Genomic DNA, 19,358 nt, shown 5'->3' on the forward strand with positions numbered 1-19,358 from the left:
TTACGAGATACAGATTTCGGCCCAGTTTAGCTTCTACTAGCCTAGCAAAGACTGACGAGGGATAGAGAAGGGGGAAACCACACCAGTCACCGCACGGCCCCGCTACTCTCCATAACCCCCAGGCTGCCCTGCTCCTCGGTAAAAGGCAACTGTTAGCAGCTTTTAGATGGTACATCAGAGAGCTCTGTGTGTATAGAGTTGTGTTAATTGTTTTAAGCATATTTGAGTCTTATCAGGGTGTTTCCAGCATATATCCGTGAATGAGACTGCTAATCTAGACTGGTCCTACAAATAATGTCTGTTAAGAGTAACTAGTTGTGCTAGCTTCGGCAGCACATATACTAAAATTGGAATGATACAGAGAAGATTAGCATGGCCCCTTGTGCAAAGATGACACGCAAAATCGTGAAGCGTTCCCAATTTTGTCCCTCTGGGTGTAGTTTTGTCTTTTTCAGACCTTATTCAACTTTGTTTACTGTATTCATTGTGTGGTGGAGAAAGCAGGCACTTCGTGTGGCTGTTGGCTACCTCTAGTGGTCATGTTGGGTAAGTGCAACAGGACTGCTGAACTAAACACAAAGTCAGACAGCTGTGTCCCTATTGACAGGATATTGTTCACTAGTGGAGCTTGTGCCACCAGGGTTTAGCAAATTCAAGGGGTTTATTTTCTACTAAGGATGAACATATTTGTCGACACGGTGTGGAATCCTGACACGGCTGCTGTATTTAGCCTTGAATCGTTGTTTTTTTAATGAATTTTCTTACCGTGAGAACCTGTCACTTGTTGTCAAGTCGCTCACCCTCGTCAGGATTCGAACTTGTAGAAGGTTTGTCTTAAATGTGTTTAAGCCTAAACACCACAGGAGTTTATTTTTGTTTATGGGTGATTTTGAGACTACGGGAACTTCTATGTCTCCGGGTCAATTTGGGGGGGTTTTGATTAAAAGTTTATATTCACATTTCAATTACCCCATACTTTTTTAACACCAAGTATTTATAGCTACTTGTCAGATGCATTTTATACCTAAATGTCACTGTTTCGCCCTTGTCCCTGACCCAGACTTTTGAGCATCTACTATGTTTTTCTATGAAATAACATTTATATAATGTGTAATTGGTATCTACTAGAGAAAGAATCGATGAAATAAAATATATTGTAGCGACCCGCACAGACAGCTGTGTGTTATGTCTTAGGCTAGGATGTGGTTGTGTTGTACTGACCAGTACCCGGTGTTCGCGGGGTCCGACATGTCAGTCAACCTGCTATCTGCCAATCACGGGAATGCCTGGAATGTTCTGATGCCGGGCATCCTGGTGGTTGGCGGAGTGGCGTGGAGGGGGTTGGGCAGGGGGTGAGCATTGGAAGTTAAGACCAGGTTCAGCCTTTATTCTCTCTCTTACGTCTGGGCTGCCCAAGAGAAGGTCACGATTGGCTTATGGGTTATCTGTTATCTTTTTGGCGTGTGCAACGGCCCAAACAGTAGCCTGTGTAAAGTTGGTTTAATAAACCGTCAATTCGCAAACTCAAGCCTCTGTCTGGACAATTGTTCCTTTATGATCTAGTCAGGTCATTACATTGGTGTCAGAAGTAAAAACGTTGATACAAGTTAGCCAGCTAGCTAGCTGACTTATGTGGCTAGCTACCGTAGGTGAGAACGGGGGTTGAAAATGCGTCGAGGAATCCGAAAGTGAAGGTGGAGGTAGGGGACGATTATGGCCAAGGAGGTGCGTGTGAATGGACGTCGGGGGTTCTGTCTGAGGAGATCGCCAGGGCGTCGGAGCGCAGAGGCCGCTTGAGGGAGGACGTTAGAGCGATGGCGGCTGAAGCAGGCATGAGTGCTTCGTCGACTGTATTTCGCGCGGATTCTGGTGGGCGGACCGAAGTGGCGACGTCGACGCGGCGTGACGAGGAATCTGGGGCTCAGGATGTAAACAAACATGGCGGCGCCCAGTTCCCGGCTGCGTCCGTATCTGTTAAGACCCCGAAGTATTCCGGTAAGGCGGATTGGGAAGCTTTTCATGCTCAGTTTGAACTGTTAGCTATTTTAGGGGTGGTCGGATGAAGAAAGGGCACTGCAGTTGGCTTTATGCCTCACGGATGAAGCTCTGGCCTGTTTGATATTGATTAGCCCCGAGGACAGGCATGATTATGGTGCTTTAGTGGGAGCACTGAGGAGGCGCTATGGACAGTGTGTACAGCCCGGGCTACTGCGCTCCGAACTGAGTAATAGATGCAGGCAGCCTGGAGAGCCTCTACGGGGCTAGCTAATGACATTGAGAGCCTCTCTCGGCGGGCATATGCTCACATGCCCCCTCCGTGCAGAGCGAGCTAGCACGGGACCAGTTCATACGGGCGCTCTCTCCTACGGAGCTGCGCATACAGACCCAGCTGGCTCATCCTGAGTCATTGCAGACAGCCTTGGAGATGGCTTTGGAGAGGGAGCTGGTGTGGGCTGGGGCTTCAGCTGGGGCTTTGGTGGGGGTGCAGGGAGACACACCCTCTGTGCGAGCTGGGGGGCAGAGCAGCCCGGAGCCGGAAAAGCCTGCTTGGGTGGCCGAAATGACAAAACTCATTCGGGCTGTGTCGCTACAGGCGGCACGAAACACAAGCCCTGGTCCCAGGGTCTGCTGGGGTTGTGGCCAGCCAGGCCATCTGCGCCGAGATTGCCCCATGTCCCCCAGAGCTCAGGGAAACGGCTCGGGGTCCGCATAGACCGGGTAGTGCGGACCCCTGGCTTTCTATCCCAACCACCATCATCTTCAGGAGGAGCCCACCTGCACAGACGGGGAAGCAAGGCTCCACTTCCCCCAGAAGCAGACGAGGGCAAGCGGATGGAGCCTGTTGTTGTGGTGGGCCGGACCTGTGTTGGGGACTTTTGTCATGTCCCTGTCACTGTGGAGGGGGTGCCCTGCTCCGCCCTGGTGGACACTGGGTCCACAGTAACCCTGGTGAGGCCAGATATTGTGCCAGGTTGGACTCAGTGTGAGCCTACAACTGTGCAGCTCCGCACAGTCACAGGTGAGCTGGCACCCATGAAAGGGAAGGGAATAATGACTCTGACAGTAGGGGGCAGGACTGTGCGTCATCCTGTGTGGGTGGCGGCTGTGCAGGACCCTTGTATCCTGGGGTTGGACTTTCTTAGGAGCACAGGCTGCCAGTTAGACCTAAATAGGGGCACACTGAGCTTCCAGGGAGGGACGGAAGTCACCATGGCCCCCCTAATGTCACATTCACTCAACCCAACAAACCCTTTACTCCAACAGTTAAAGCAGCAGAGACTCATGGCTGCGCCCCCTCCCCCACAGCTGTGTGTGACTTTTCCCCAGTCCCCCTGTCACCTACGGCGGTGTGTTACATTCCCCCAGCTACCTCCATGACACAGCCCTCTGTGAGCCCGGGCCGCAACCCCCAGCCCAGCTACCCCAGATGGGAGAGGAGAGGACACTGTCTGCAGTGAGGGAGATATGGGGGAGGAACTGTGTTGGTCTTGACCCCGAGCAGCAGGAACGGTTGTGGCAGTTGCTGTTTGAATTCAGAGACAGCTTTGCGTTGAGTGAGGAAGAGGTGGGTCAGACTCATCTGGTGCAGCATGAGATCGACACAAGTGATGCTCGACCCATCAAGATGCGTCCCCGCCGTATCCCGCTGGCACGCCAGGAGGCGGCAGACAAGGCTGTGTTGGAGATGCAGCGGGCAGACTTCATTGAGCCCTCAGACAGCCCCTGGGCGGCGCCAGTCGTCATGGTTCCGAAGAAGGGGGCAAGCTGAGGTTCTGTGCGGACTACAGGCGGCTGAATGAGGTAACCAGGAAGGACTCATACCCCATACCACGTATCGATGAGTCGCTGGACCTGGTTAGGGGTCCTCCTGGTTCTCCTCACTAGACCTCCGAAGTGGCTACTGGCAGGTGCCCCTCTCCCCAGAGGCCAGAGCCAAAACTGCGTTCTCCACTAACAGAGGACACTGGCAGTTCAAGGTCCTGTGCTTTGGCCTGTGCAACGCTCCAGCTACTTTTGAGCGTTTGATGGACAGGGTGCTGGATGGCATCCCCCGACAGCAGTGTCTGGTATACCTCGATGACATCCTGGCCCATGGCAGCTCCTTCCAGTCAGCCCTGGAGGCGCTACGGCGTGTGCTGGAGAGGGTGGCTGCCGCAGGTCTGAAGCTCCACCCCGAGAAGTGCCACTTCATGAGGAGAGAGGTGTCCTTCTTGGGCACCGAGTGGGGAAGGAGGGGATCAGCACCATGGAGGACAAGGTAGGGGCTGTCAGAGACTGGCCCACCCCCACCGACCAGCGTCAGCTGAAGAGCTTCCTGGGCCTGGCCTCGTACTACAGGAGGTTTGTACGGGGCTTCTCAAGCGTTGCTGCTCCACTGAACCGCCTGCTGCCGAAGGACAAGGCTTTCACTTGGACAGTGGAGTGTGAGGAGGCGTTCAACACCCTCAAACGTGCACTGATCGAGGCCCCCGTGCTCGCCCCCTGACCTCACCTTGCCCTTTATCCTGGACACAGACGCGAGCAATGTGGGCATGGGTGGGGTGCTGGCCCAGGTGGGGCCAGAGGGGGAGAGAGTGGTGGCGTACTTCAGCAAAACATTTGACAAACATGAGCGCCGCTACTGTGTCACCCGGCGGGAGCTCTTGGCTGTTGTGGCTTCCGTCAAACACTTCAAGTACTACCTGGGTGGTCTGCCCTTTACTGTAAGGACTGACCACTCTGCTCTCCAGTGGCTCATGTCTTTCAGAGAGCCAGAGGGGCAGGTGGCACGCTGGTTGGAGGAGCTTCAGCCGTATGACTTCACGGTGGTGCACAGGGCAGGGGCACGCCACTCCAACGCCATGTCCCGTCGGCCCTGTACTGCAGACGGCTGCCGCCACTGTGAACGGAGAGAGGGACGGGAGAGAGAGCTGCGGGCAGAGGAGGGTGTCTGTGCCACAGTGTGTCGGGCGAGCGAGCCTGTCTGCTGCGAGCTGCAGACTGTCGACGTGGCTGAATGGCGGCAGCAGCAGGGACGGGACACAGACCTACAGCCAGTGCTACAGTGGGTAGAGGCGCAGGTGAGGCCACCATGGGAAGAGGTGACAGCGCTCTCACTCGCGACCAAAGGGTTGTGGTCGAAGTTTGAGAGACTGCGGCTGGCTGATGGCGTGCTACAGCGGGCATGGAAGGAGTCAGCTACGGGAGAGGAGAGGTGGCAGGTGGTGGTCCCAAAAGCATTGCGGGAGGCTGTGCTCCAGAGTACTCATGGGGGTGGGGACTGGACACTTTGGGGTCACAAAAACACTGCGCCGTCTCCGTCAGGGCTTCTACTGGGGGCAGCACAAGAGGGATGTGGAGGACTTTTGTCGCCGCTGTGACAACTGCACAGCGAGAAAGGGCCCCCAGGCCGCTCTCATGCTCAGCTCCAACAGTTCCCAGTGGGGGCTCCCATGGAGAGGGTGGGAGTGGATGTAGTTGGGCCGTTCCCCACCACAGACAGTGGAAACCGCTGGGTGCTCACGGCCATGGACTATTTCACAAAATGGCCCGAGGCCTATGCTCTGCCTGACCAGGAGGCAGAGACCATCGTCGACGCCCTGACAGCGGGGATGTTCAGCAGGTTTGGAGCTGCAGAGTCCATCCACAGCGACCAAGGCAGAAACTTTGAGTCCCGTGTGTTCGCCACCATGTGTGAGAGGCTGGGTATGCACAAGACCCGCACTACTCCTCTCCATCCTCAAAGTGATGGCCTTGTGGAGCGCTTCAACAAAACGCTTGGACAGCAGCTGGCCATCGTCTCTTCCAAACACCAGCGTGACTGGGACAAGCACCTGCCTATGGTCCTCATGGCATGCCGCTCCGCTGTCCAAGACTCCACCTCCTGCACGCCTGCCCTCCTCATGCTGGGGAGAGATCCGCACCCCTGCGGAGATGGCGTTTGGTCGGCCCCTGGATAGCCCTCATGTTCCTCCGGGGCCGGAGTATGCCCGGAGACTCCAGGACCGCCTGGAGACAGCCCACACCTTCGCCAGAGAGCAGCTGGTGAATGCAGGTGTGAGGCAGAAAAGGAACTATGACGTGCACACCCGGGGAAGGCACTTTGTGGCTGGGGAGCTGGTCTGGGTCTACAGCCCCCTAAGGAAAAGAGGCAGATGCCCCAAGTTGGACAGTCACTGGGTGGGACCCTGCAGTGTCCTGGAGAGGGTAGGGGAGGTTGTGTACCGGGTGCAGCTTCCTCCCAGGGGGAGAAAGGTGGCACTGCACCGGGACAGGTTAGCCCCATACAGAGGGGCCTCTTTTCCCCAAACCCCAGGAACCCCCACAATTCCCCTCTCTGGCAATGACATTCTCCAGGCACCCACCCTCAGGTGCCGCAGACAAGGCTCCAGACAGCCCACTCCCCCTGTCTCCCCCCCTGTGTCACCGCGTGGTTCCCCAGAGCCACGGACTGTATTACCCGTTCCCGCTTCCTTGTCCCCCATATCCCTGCCTTCATCCCCTGGTTCCCAGGGGGGCACTCTGCGACCATCACGGCCACGCAGGCAAAGGAGACCTCCGGGTCGCTTCAGAGACTTTGTTTGTTCCCTCGGGGACGAGGGACTTTGTGGTGGGGGGCTGTGTAGCGACCCGCACAGACAGCTGTGTGTTATGTCTTAGGCTAGGATGTGGTTGTGTTGTACTGACCAGTACCCGGTGTTCGCGGGGTCCGACATGTCAGTCAACCTGCTATCTGCCAATCACGGGAATGCCTGGAATGTTCTGATGCCGGGCATCCTGGTGGTTGGCGGAGTGGCGTGGAGGGGGGTTGGGCAGGGGGTGAGCATTGGAAGTTAAGACCAGGTTCTGCCTTTATTCTCTCTCTCTTACGTCTGGGCTGCCCAAGAGAAGGTCACGATTGGCTTATGGGTTATCTGTTATCTTTTTGGCATGTGCAACGGCCCAAACAGTAGCCTGTGTAAAGTTGGTTTAATAAACCGTCAATTCGCAAACTCAAGCCTCTGTCTGGACAATTGTTCCTTTATGATCTAGTCAGGTCATTACAATATCAATATTTATGAGTATGCCCTTTATATTTGTTTACACAAAATATACCTTTAGTTTGGTAGTAGTGTTATTTCAACCACCGAGGACAAATACCTCCTTTCATTAAGTTTTCAAGAAAATGTTAATGTAGTTACCATGGAAACATTGTGACAATGAAGCACATGGCTGCAGCGGACAGTTGAAGAAACGTCGAGGTAAATATTGTTTGTGTAGAGAATATTTTTGTCAGTCATTTCCAAACGGGCTATAATTTCTTTCATTTGTGGTAGAAATGTTGAAAAAAAGTGTATTTAGTGTAAACCACATGCTAACTGTAATACTAGCCAAAGCATGCTAAGCAGCCTGTAATTTTTCTTCAGAAACTGTAGAAGTGTCATTTCCATCACAAAAGTAGCTGGCAGACATTACAGAACATGATGGAAATGACAAATCCATTTTCTTATTGCTTTTGACCTTTAGTTTAGGCTCATTTAAACAAGTTTTAAATTAAATTCATGTAGAAAATGCTCCAAGGTCAAACTAAGTAGTCTTTGTTTTTTTAGGAAATGCCACTGAAAACAGCGCAGGTCAAACATTTTGAAAAGAGAAATTATCCTATACAATACCCAGAACATCTACAAAAAGACAGCGTGAGATACTGGAAGAGAAGTGTAAAAAAAATGGAGAGAAGATTCCTTAAAAGACAAAACAGCAAATTAAGGAAACTGAAGGATTTTGTTTCAAAATGCCATCATTGCAGAGTTAAAGCAATAGTATCAAAATATGCAGTGCCATGGACAAACAAGAGATCAGCGTGCGTATGCTCTTAAAAGAGCCCTTGGTTGCTCATTGTGTAGTCTATGGTGTTGCCAGGGAACGAACTGCACCGTCTTAGAAGAAGTAGGTGAAGATCTCCCACACGGCTCTTGATGTTGAACCCCATCCTTGAAACATCCTGCAGAGGAGCGCCTTCTCCTCTACAACGGCGAGCTGCAGATCCCCTCCTGAAGTTATGCAGGAAACTGGTAGCCGTCACACCTGGATTCCTCCAGGAGGCAGTCCCAGGCGGCCCTGGTCACCCAACCCTGCAGTGCCCTACACGTTAACTGTAGGAAATTGTTCTGAAGGAATATGGAAGATAATTACATTAGACTGTTACATCACCAGGCTATTGTGGAATAACATATATACAGTAGGGCAAAAAAAGTATTTAGTCAGCCACCAATTGTGCAAGTTCTCCCTCTTAAAAAGATGAGAGGCCTGTAATTTTCATCATAGGTACCCCCGCCCCCCAAATTGACCTGGAGACATAGAAGTTCCCGTAGTGTCAAAATCACCCATAAACAAGATTAAACTCCTGTGGTGTTTAGGCTTAAACACATTTAAGACAAACCTTCTACAAGTTCGAATCCTGACGAGGGTGAGCGACTTGACAAAAAGTGACAGGTTCTCACGGTAAGAAAATTCATTAAAAAAACAACGATTCAAGGCTAAATACAGCAGCCGTGTCAGGATTCCACACCGGGTCGACAAATATGTTCATCCTTGGTAGAAAATAAACCCCTTGAATTTGCTAAATCCTGGTGGCACAAGCTCCACTAGTGAACAATATCCTGTCAATAGGGACACAGCTGTCTGACTTTGTGTTTAGTTCAGCAGTCCTGTTGCACTTACCCAACATGACCACTAGAGGTAGCCAACAGCCACACGAAGTGCCTGCTTTCTCCACCACACAATGAATACAGTTAAACAAAGTTGAATAAGGTCTGAAAAAGACAAAACTACACCCAGAGGGACAAAATTGGGAACGCTTCACGATTTTGCGTGTCATCTTTGCACAAGGGGCCATGCTAATCTTCTCTGTATCGTTCCAATTTTAGTATATGTGCTGCCGAAGCTAGCACAACTAGTTACTCTTAACAGACATTATTTGTAGGACCAGTCTAGATTAGCAGTCTCATTCACGGTTATACTCTGGAAACACCCTGATAAGACTCAAATATGCTTAAAACAATAAACAACTCTGTACACACAGAACTCTCTGATATACCATCTAAAAGCTGCTAACAGTTGCCTTTTACCGAGCAGCAGGGCAGGCTGGGGGTTATGGAGAGTAGCGGGGCCGTGCGGTGACTGGTGTGGTTTCCCCCTTCTCTATCCCTCGTCAGTCTTTGCTAGGCTAGTAGAAACTAAACTGGGCCGAAATCTGTATCTCGTAACCACTTCTACTCAGAGCTGAGAGGACTTGGGCTTAGTGTGTGTCTGTTGAACTCTCACATTTTTAAAACAGCAGAAAATCTTACCAACAAGAGGGGAAACTACCAAAATACATTTGTGCTCAATACTCACACAAGTCGCCATCTTGGATTTGTTTTAATTTAAAGCTGGTCCTCTTTGACGTCCGCTGGTGCAGTACTGCTTTCCTCCACCAGATGGAGCTCCATTCACCTCCAATAAGACTTGGGGGCGCGGTGCAGAGGGCTGATAAGAGCTGTACCATTGAACCTACGAATCACCTTGCCAGAGAAATGTTATGAATTTGTCACGTTTGACATCATAGTCATGCAATTTTGGACAAAATACAGCCATGTTCAAATAAAACAAGAAATAAGAGGCAGTCTGCGCTGTTTAAAATGTCCCGTAAACCTAAATAGCGTCTGTTCCAGGTGTGTAGGTAACAAAATCAGAATATTGGAGAAAAAAAGGTAGAAATAAACCAATAATAATCCTAAACCGAGGCATTTAAGCCTCAATTTGGGATTTATTCCTATTTTTTGACAGCGTGCGTGTCTCTATCTCCCCCCACAAATAGGTCACAGTTGTAAATCTGTTTTTAAACACCCTACCATGTTTCCCTGACTAATATATTCGAAGACAATGTTGAAAGCAGAAACTCTGACAAGACTCCAAAATAGAGAGGTCTCATAAAGATTGTTTGCACTTTCCGATTACAGCAGTAAGGAATAAAGCAGCAGTAATGACCATGGTGGGCAGGTAACACGTTATAACTCACGACTCACACACGTAATATCCAGCATGGTAATGACCAGTAGTAGAAGTAATATTCAGGATGGTAATGACCAGTAATATAAGTAATATTCAGGATGGTAATGACCAGTAGTAGAAGTAATATATTCAGGATGGTCATTACCATCCTGGATATTACTTCTACTTCTGGTCATTTTAAAATGCAGATGATAATCTGTCTGTTCCCTGTATTCCAGTAGAAGTAATATCCAGGATGAATAGAACAGAATCAGATAATTCAGTTATAAGATTTTTTTACATTGTCCGACATCTCCAGATTTAGCGACCAATAGTTTTTATAACAACGTTGGATGTTTCTATTCTGGTCAGTCTGCAGTCAGTGTCACTCATTATTCTTTCTTTACAGTATAAATATTACACCTATGCTGGCATCGTCCTATAAACTCATATGTAGGCTAATAACTCGCTCTCATCTTGTCGTATAAATTGCGCGCACCAGACGTGCGTGCTCCAGCAAAATTCGAGGGAGAGAGGGAAGACGACACGCTGTTGAAGGGAGAGGAGGGAAGAGATGCTGTTGATTTGAACCCGCGCCGCCAGAACACGGGATAATACGTCCAGCTGAGGATCTACCTACCTGAACAAGGTGCTCCGTATTGAACAGTCACCTGCCGTTCTTTGGTAAGGTTTAATGTTGTCAAATATTGCAGACAAGTCTTGTTAATTGCAATGGAACTAATGGACAAATAGCCTACAAAAGACTGTAGTGTGACTGAATGCTGCTGTTCACTTCACTGTTTAAATTAATTTCGAATGTTAATGTCTTTATTTGTGTACAACACCTGACGTGTGTTTGAAAGCCCAGAAAAAGCCAGCAGGGAGAGAGAGAATAAGAGAGAGGGAAGAGAGAGAGAAGGGGGATGAAGGGTAGATTAACCAGGAGTAAAGCCTCTTTCAGGTCACTTGAAGACACAGATCACTCAGTTCTATCTGTTTGTAGAGTCCCGCGGTACCTATAGGTTAGCATGACTGTAGAGTCCAGCGGTACCTATAGGTTAGCATGACTGTAGAGTCCAGCGGTACCTATAGGTTAGCATGACTGTAGAGTCCAGCGGTACCTATAGGTTAGCATGACTGTAGAGTCCCGCGGTACCTATAGGTTAGCATGACTGTAGAGTCCCGCGGTACCTATAGGTTAGCATGACTGTAGAGTCCAGCGGTACCTATATTAGCATGACTGTAGAGTCCCGCGGTACCTATAGGTTAGCATGACTGTAGAGTCCAGCGGTACCTATAGGTTAGCATGACTGTAGAGTCCCGCAGTACCTATAGGTTAGCATGACTGTAGAGTCCCACGGTACCTATAGGTTAGCATGACTGTAGAGTCCCACGGTACCTATAGGTTAGCATGACTGTAGAGTCCCGCGATACCTATAGGTTAGCATGACTGTAGAGTCCCGCGGTACCTATCGGTTAGCATGACTGTTTGTAGAGTCCCACGGTACCTATCGGTTAGCGTGACTGTAGAGTCCCGCAGTACCTATAGGTTAGCGTGACTGTAGAGTCCCGCAGTACCTATAGGTTAGCATGACTGTAGAGTCCCGCGGTACCTATAGGTTAGCATGACTGTAGAGTCCCGCGGTACCTATCGGTTAGCATGACTGTTTGTAGAGTCCCGCGGTACCTATCGGTTAGCGTGACTGTAGAGTCCCGCGGTACCTATCGGTTAGCATGACTGTAGAGTCCCGCGGTACCTATCGGTTAGCATGACTGTTTGTAGAGTCCAGCGGTACCTATAGGTTAGCGTGACTGTTTGTAGAGTTCCACTCACACACATCTTGACCTTGTTTGCGCACAGGTTACAGGGGGTGGCCTGGCTGTCTATGTCTCTATCTGCATCACGATACTCACACACGCAGACAGACAGGCAGGCAAACATGCACACGGTCTGCCCTGGTTGTTATGCCAGGGTCTCGGTGGTGAGAGCCAAGCCCCTGTTAGCTTCAGATGCCGGGCTAACCTCTGGCCGTACGGGGCCCAGCCCTCCAGTGTTTGAGTGAGTGTCCAGTGTTTAGAGAGAGGAGCGTTAGACAGATGTACATTTTAAATCTTTTCAGACACAAATTCTTCTTTCTCTCTCCTTCCTTCCATCTCTCCACCTATATAGACCACCCATCATCACCATGTCAAAGGACCAGTCTCTAAATCCCTCCCATCCTTCCATCTCTCCACCTATATAGACCAACCATCATCACCATGTCAAAGGACCAGTCTCTAAATCCCTCCCATCCGTCCCTCTCTCCACCTCTATAGACCACCCATCACCACCATGTCTAAGGACCAGTCTCTAAATCCCTCCCATCCGTCCCTCTCTCCACCTCTATAGACCACCCATCACCATCACCACCATGTCTAAGGACCAGTGTGACTCCCTAGCAGTCCGAGTCCCTCTTCCACCTCTAAGATGCAGTCCCAGTGTCACCATCACCACCATGTCTAAGGACCGGGAGGAGTCGGCGTCTTGAGAGAACAGGTGAGGTCATAGATTATTTAGGTAGACTGACTGACGTTTGGTTGATTGATTGATTTTTGATTTGATTGATTTTATTAACATCACCACCATGACATGGCTCAGATGAGAAGACAGCTAGAACAACTGCTGGACAGCAAGGCACAGATGGAGGCCAGTGATCGAATGCACCGCAAACTCAGCAAGACACTCTAAAGGGAAATGAGGGGAGAGAAGGAGAGTGAGAAAATAAGAACGGCTGGATAACAAAGCTCCGACAGAGACCCGGGATGGTCAACTTAAGTCTAATGTCTCCTGTTCTCTAACGCTATCTATCTTCTGTCCCTAAACAATAGACCCTATTCTTCATTAGCAGTTATTATGCTCGCTATTTAGGCCCTCAATTCTCTTCACGGAGACTGAATGTTTATGGGTCTGAATAAAATAACTGCTATAGTCTGTCAGGTCATAGATTATTTCAAACTAGAGTTCTATTGGCTGCGTATTAACATTGATAGAAAAGAAGGATCCTTCTATTTTGAAATTAAAAGAAAATAATACCCAACAAGCTATTTTAGTTTTTCCTGCATGGGACCAAGAGCCAAGGAGCTGGACATGGCTCAGGCATGGGTATTAAACAAAGACAGAAGCTATAAATTAGAACTTATTAGACATAATCCATAATGGACTAAATATAAGGCTAATACTGAATTGAATGATGAAAGAGGTATGCTAGGACATCTATATATATTTAGGGCTAGGACATCTATATATATTTAGGGCTAGGACATCTATATATATTTAGGGCTAGGACATCTATATATATTTAGGGCTAGGACATCTATATATATTTAGGGCTAGGACATCTATAATTAATGTATTTAGGGCTAGGACATCTATAATTAATGTATTTAGGGCTAGGACATTATATATATATTTAGGGCTAGGACATCTATAATTAATGTATTTAGGGCTAGGACATCTATAATTAAAAGCTAGGACATCTATAATTAATGTATTTAGGGCTGGACATCTATAATTAATGTATTTCCTGTTCTCTAATATATATCTATCTTATGTCCCTAAACAATAGACCAGTTATTTTCATACACTTAGGTTTATTATGCTCGCTTTTCAACCCTCTACAAATTTCTTAAAAAGTAATTTTTCCAACAATTGTTTACAGACAGATTTTTTCACTTATAATTCACTGTATCACAATTCCAGTCGGTCAGAAGTCAACATACACTAAGTTGAATGTGCCTTTAAACAGCTTGGAAAATTCCAGAAAATTATGTCATGGCTTTAGAAGCTTCTGTTAGGCTAATTGGCGTCATTTGAGTCAATTGGAGGTGAACCTGTGGATGTGAACCTGTGGATGTATTTCAAGGCCTAGCTTCAAACTCAGAACCTCTTTGCTTGACTTCATGGGAAAATCTAAAGAAATCAGCCAAGACCTCAGAAAAAAATGGTAGACCTCCACAAGTCTAGTTAATCATTGGGAGCAATTTCCAAACGCTTGAAGGTACCACGTTCATCTGTACAAACAATAGTATGCAAGTATAAACACCATGGGACCACACAGCCATCATACTGCTCAGGAAGGAGACGCATTCTGTCTCCTAGAGATTAACACACTTTGGTGTGAAACTGCAAATCCCAGAACAACAGCAAAGGACCTTGTGAAGATGCTGGAGGAAACAGGTACAAAAGTATCTATATCCACAGTAAAACGAGTCCTATATCGACATAACCTGAAAGGCCGCTCAGCAAGGAGAAAGCCACTGCTCCAAAAAACGCCATAAAAAAGCCAGACTACGGTTTGCAACTGCACATCTGGACAAAGATCATACTTTTTGGAGAAATGTCCTCAGGTCTGATGAAACAAAAATAGAACTGTTTGGCCATAATGACCATCGAAGAACATCATCCCAACCATGAAGAACAGGGGTGGCATGTTTGGAGGGACTGGTGCACTTCACAAAATAAAGGTAGGAAAATTATGTGGATATATTGAAGCAACATCTCAAGACATCAGTCAGGAAGTTAAACCTTCCAAATGAACAATGACCCCAAGCAAATTTCCAAAGTTATGGCAAAATGGCTTAAGGACAACAAAGTCAAGGTATTGGAATGGCCATCACAAAGCTCTGACCTCAATCCTATAAAAGAATGTGCGAGCAAGGAGGCCTACAAACCTGACTCAGTTACACCAGCTCTGTCAAGAGGAATGGGCCAAAATTCACCCAACTTATTGTGGGAAGCTTGTGGAAGGCTACCTGAAATGTTTGACCCAAGTTAAATATATTTAAAGGCAATGCTACCAAATACTAATTGAGTGTATGTAAACTTCTGACCCACTGGGAATATGATGAAAGAAATAAAAGCTGAAATCATTCTCTCTACCATTATTCTGACATTTCACATTCTTAAGATAAAGTGGTGATCCTAACTGACCTAAAACATTGAATTTCTCCTAGGATGCATTGTCAGGAATGATGAAAAACTGAGTTTAAATGTATTTGGCGAAGGTGTATGTAAACCTCCAACTTCAACTGGATATATAAACTGTATAAAAAGTCGGAAGTTAAAGGTTGAAGTCTTTAAAACTCGTATTTCAACACTCCACAAATGTATTGTTAACTATTTTGGCCGGTCGGTTAGGACATCTACTTATTGTTTACAGATGGCTCGGACGTCTATATAGGGCCAGTGGCGTCCTGCCAATCAGGGCAGGGCCCCGCCTGTTTTGAGCCCTCCCTGTTTAGTTATTTTGGCATTAATACGTGTCGCATATCAGTTTGCAAACAATCAAAAAAAAATAATCATTTTATAAAGCCGCATACAAACATGGTCTCTACTTTTCTTTCTTGAGTAGAGCAGCTCCAAAATGCAGTTGTTTCAGCCAAGCTCAGTGCTTTCTGTGGTGGTGGAGCAGCCAGAGGAAAATACGGAGTGTTGGGTTTGGTAATGTTCTCCAGTTTGCGCTGTGATTGGCTCAGTGTTCTGTCACTCATGGGGACACTACTTCACCACGAAAATCTACAGGTAGAGCTAAAAAAAAAATTCAAGCTCCTTGGGTGCTGCCATAGAGTTCCATTAGAAGTGCTCATTCAAGAAGGCTCAAGGTCATTGGCCACAGATAAAGTGATGTCAAATCACGTTATATCTACCATAGCTTTGATTGGGCTGATCATGTCAACATCAAAGTCTTAGCTAGCAAGCTAAACAAGCAGTCATCATCATGAATCAAGTCAATCTACTGGCAAATTCTTTTCAATCCTTGTCATACGAAGTGAAATTATAGATAAAATGTATCGGTGCTCATCGGCCATTGGACATAAACATTACACAACATGTTGAAACTCACAAATTCAACAATGAGTTGTTTGGAAGGAATCAGTGGCTAACAGCAAGAATTGCAAAACAATCAATAGCCTGCTATTCAGTGGAGTTGTTGTGTGGTCCAAGTCTGGGTTTGAGGGTCTCTGTCAATTCAGCATTACTTCTGCCGCGTTCAAAACAACGGGAACTGGGAAATCTCAGACTTCAGTGAGGAAAATACGTTTTGAATGGTCATCCAACTCTGCCTCTTGCTAGAGCTCCGACCTGAAGATCACTCCGCTGTTGGGACCTGCTTTTTGTAGGCCCTAACAGTTTGTCACCGTTCTTGTGCACTTACTGTATTGTTTAGTGTTGTGTTGTGTAGTGGCTTTGCTGGCATCCCCCAAAACATTTGTTGAGTTTGCCCCACCAAGATTTACATGCTAAAATCGGCACTGTATACGACTATAAATCAATCCAGAACAGGATTATCTATTTTGGATGGAGAGCGAAAGACGAGTGCTCATCTTTGCAGATGTAAAGCAAAGAAATTCAAGCAATTTTTAGTTTTAAAACTGCAGCTGCAATAGAAAAATAAATAAAAATCTTTACAATTAAAAAGAAAATGGCTGCAGAAAATGTCGGCCTACCTGTCACAATTACAACAAGTTACAATGACGAGGTGATGGGTCTACACGTGCATTGTGAACCGCGCTCCATACTGAGATGGGCTGTGTCCCCCACCCTAAACGTTGATTTATCATGGGAGAAGACAGATTTAGACATTGCATATCATTTAGCAGGTCCATTTCACGCCACGCTGTTCATATAAATAATGTATTATAATTTCCCAGTTTGTTGCAGTAATTTAACCTGGGAAAGGGAGTGGGTTTTGGGCGGTAAATCTCGGTGACCGGGTCCCCGCCATTCAATCCTAATCTGTTCTCGTTTTACAAGGTATAAACCTCAGTAACAGTTAAACATTGTAATTTCGGGAAGTATTTTGTCTGCTCCATGTGTCAAGTCTCTAAATCAGACTGTCTACACAGCATTATTCCCAATCTGTCCAATCAAAACTCCTGGTGTGTTAATGTGGTGCTAGATAATTTAAAAAAAAAAACTGTACACCCTTGAACTCTACAGCAGCACTAAGGTTGCCCAACCCAGAATGAAATATAGAACAAAAAAATGAATGAAAGAATTAAGAATATCTGACAAATAAAAAAATGTCTCTTTATTAGATGGTCGATACCTGTTTTCATAAAGTTCTGTAAAAATATTCTGTATAAAAACAATAATTCATTCACTCAAACTAAATTACATACTTAATGTTTTTGCTTTTTAATAAAAAATAAAAAAAATTAAGTGCAGGCAGAAAGGGAACCCTGTAACAAAATGGTTGCTTTGTGTCAGTGGTCAGTAAGGCATTATAAGGTCTGTCTGGAGGACAGGGTGACATTGCTGAAAGCTGACTGTGGTGCTGTTGCCTTGGTTTGGCAGTGGTCCCTAGTGGGACACACACACACATATAGTGCAAGGCACTGATATTATCTGAGAAGATTGATGTCCCTGTCACACACACACTGTGGATGGACACACAGAGAAAGGACTGTGGATGGAGGGACACAGAGACTGTGGATGGAGTGACCACAGAGAAAGGACATCTGTGGATGGAGGACCACCTGTGGATGAACTGTGGATAGGAAGAGAAAGGACTGTGGATGTGGATGGAGGGACCACAGAGAAAGGACTGTGGATGGAGGGACCACAGAGACTGATGGAGAGACCACAGAGATGGATGGAGGACCACAGAGAAAGACTGTGGATGGACTGTGGGGACCACAGAGAAAGGACTGTGGATGGAGGGACCACAGAGAAAGACTGTGGATGGAGTGACCACACTGTGGAGAGAAAGGACTGTGGATGGAGGGACCACAGAGAAAGGACTGTGGATGGAGGGACCACAGAGACTGTGGATGGAGGGACCACAGAGACTGTGGATGGAGGGACCACAGAGAAAGCTACAGTGGCTCTACGTGTTACCATTAGTATATTTTTGTTATATCCTTGAAGAGACAGATGCTTCCTTAAATCAGCTAGGCCATCTCTGCTTCACTGGGGCGCAGTACTCAGAACCAGAGATCTGCATAGACACTGACCCCAGGAGCGTGTGTGTGTGAGGAGGACGCTCTCAAACATACATAGTAGAGAATGAATGAACCTCACCCTAACAGGTCAGACAGTGAGGAGTGTGTGTGTGTGTGTGTGTCGGCGTGTCTCCGTCATGTGTTTGCGCACATCCACATGTGTCTAGCCAACAGGTCGTAAGGTTGAGACGGTTATGAGTCACTGGGGCGGGCCTGGCGTGGGAAGAAAGGTTCTGTCTCAGAGGGCGTGGCCAAGGGTCGGCCGCCGTCATTCTAAACTCGAACCCTTGACCTCTCTGGATCACCACCAGCACGCCAATCAGAATCCAGAAAAAGAAGTTCACCCACACCGCAGTCTGGAGAGAGAAGAAGAAGAAGAAGACAAGTGGTGGTGATGTCAGATAAGTGTGTTAATACTGACCCCAGACCTGTACAGTCCAGTGTATAACTCTGTTAATGCAGACCCCAGACCTGTACAGTCCAGTGTATAACTCTGTTAATGCAGACCCCAGACCTGTACAGTCCAGTGTATAACTATGTTAATGCAGACCCCAGACCTGTACAGACCAGTGTATAACTCTGTTAATGCTGACCCCAGACCTGTACAGTCCAGTGTATAACTGTGCTAATACTGACCCCAGACGTTGTACAGTCCAGTGTAGAACTGTGTTCCAGTGTAAGGACTGATCCAGGTCCTAGACTGAGTCCAGTCTTCACAGCTAGATAGATGGAGAAAATCCAGAATTCATTCATTTGCAACTCTGGAATGTTTACACACTTTACAAACATCTAAGTTTATACACTACTGCCCAAAACTACTGTACCCACAAACCATTTAGAGTCATATTGGTAGTAAGTACTCACAAACCATTTAGAGTCATATTGGTGGTTGTACCCACAAACCATTTAGAGTATATTGGTAGTGCAGTACCCCAAACCATTTAGAGTCATATTGGTAGTAGCTGTACCCACAAACCAGTTAGAGTCCAGTGGTATGTCTGTTAATACAAACCATTTAGAGTCATATTGGTGGTCTGTTACAAACCATTTAGAGTCATATTGGTAGTACAGTCCAGTGTAAACCAGTTAGAGTCATATTGGTGGTTGACCCACAAACCATTTAAGTCATATTAATACTGACCCCAAACCATTTAGAGTCATATTGTAGTAACAGTACCCACAAACCATTTAGAGTCATATTGGATCCAGGTCCTAGACAAACCAGTTAGAGTCATATTGGTAGTAGCTGTAGAAAACCAGTTCATTCATTTGGTAGTAGAAGTTTACCACACAAACATTTAGAGTCATATTGGTAGTAGCAGTACCCACAAACCATTTAGAGTCATATTGGTGGTTGTACCCACAAACCAGTTCGAGTCATATTG

The 19,358-nt window shown here is 47.1% G+C and overlaps 2 non-coding genes across 2 annotated transcripts; one reads left to right on the forward strand and one right to left on the reverse strand.

The window, feature by feature from the left end:
* The first annotated feature begins 317 nt into the window (after positions 1–317).
* LOC135516602 (U6 spliceosomal RNA) lies at positions 318–425 on the forward strand. Its single transcript, XR_010451949.1, has one exon. It is a non-coding gene; the product is annotated as a U6 spliceosomal RNA (small nuclear RNA).
* An 8,376-nt stretch (positions 426–8,801) lies between these two features.
* On the reverse strand, positions 8,802–8,909 carry LOC135516601 (U6 spliceosomal RNA). Its single transcript, XR_010451948.1, has one exon. It is a non-coding gene; the product is annotated as a U6 spliceosomal RNA (small nuclear RNA).
* Positions 8,910–19,358: the final 10,449 nt, after the last annotated feature.

The sequence above is a fragment of the Oncorhynchus masou genome, chromosome 27 (genome assembly GCF_036934945.1).
Source record: "Oncorhynchus masou masou isolate Uvic2021 chromosome 27, UVic_Omas_1.1, whole genome shotgun sequence".
NCBI lineage: Eukaryota > Metazoa > Chordata > Actinopteri > Salmoniformes > Salmonidae > Oncorhynchus > Oncorhynchus masou.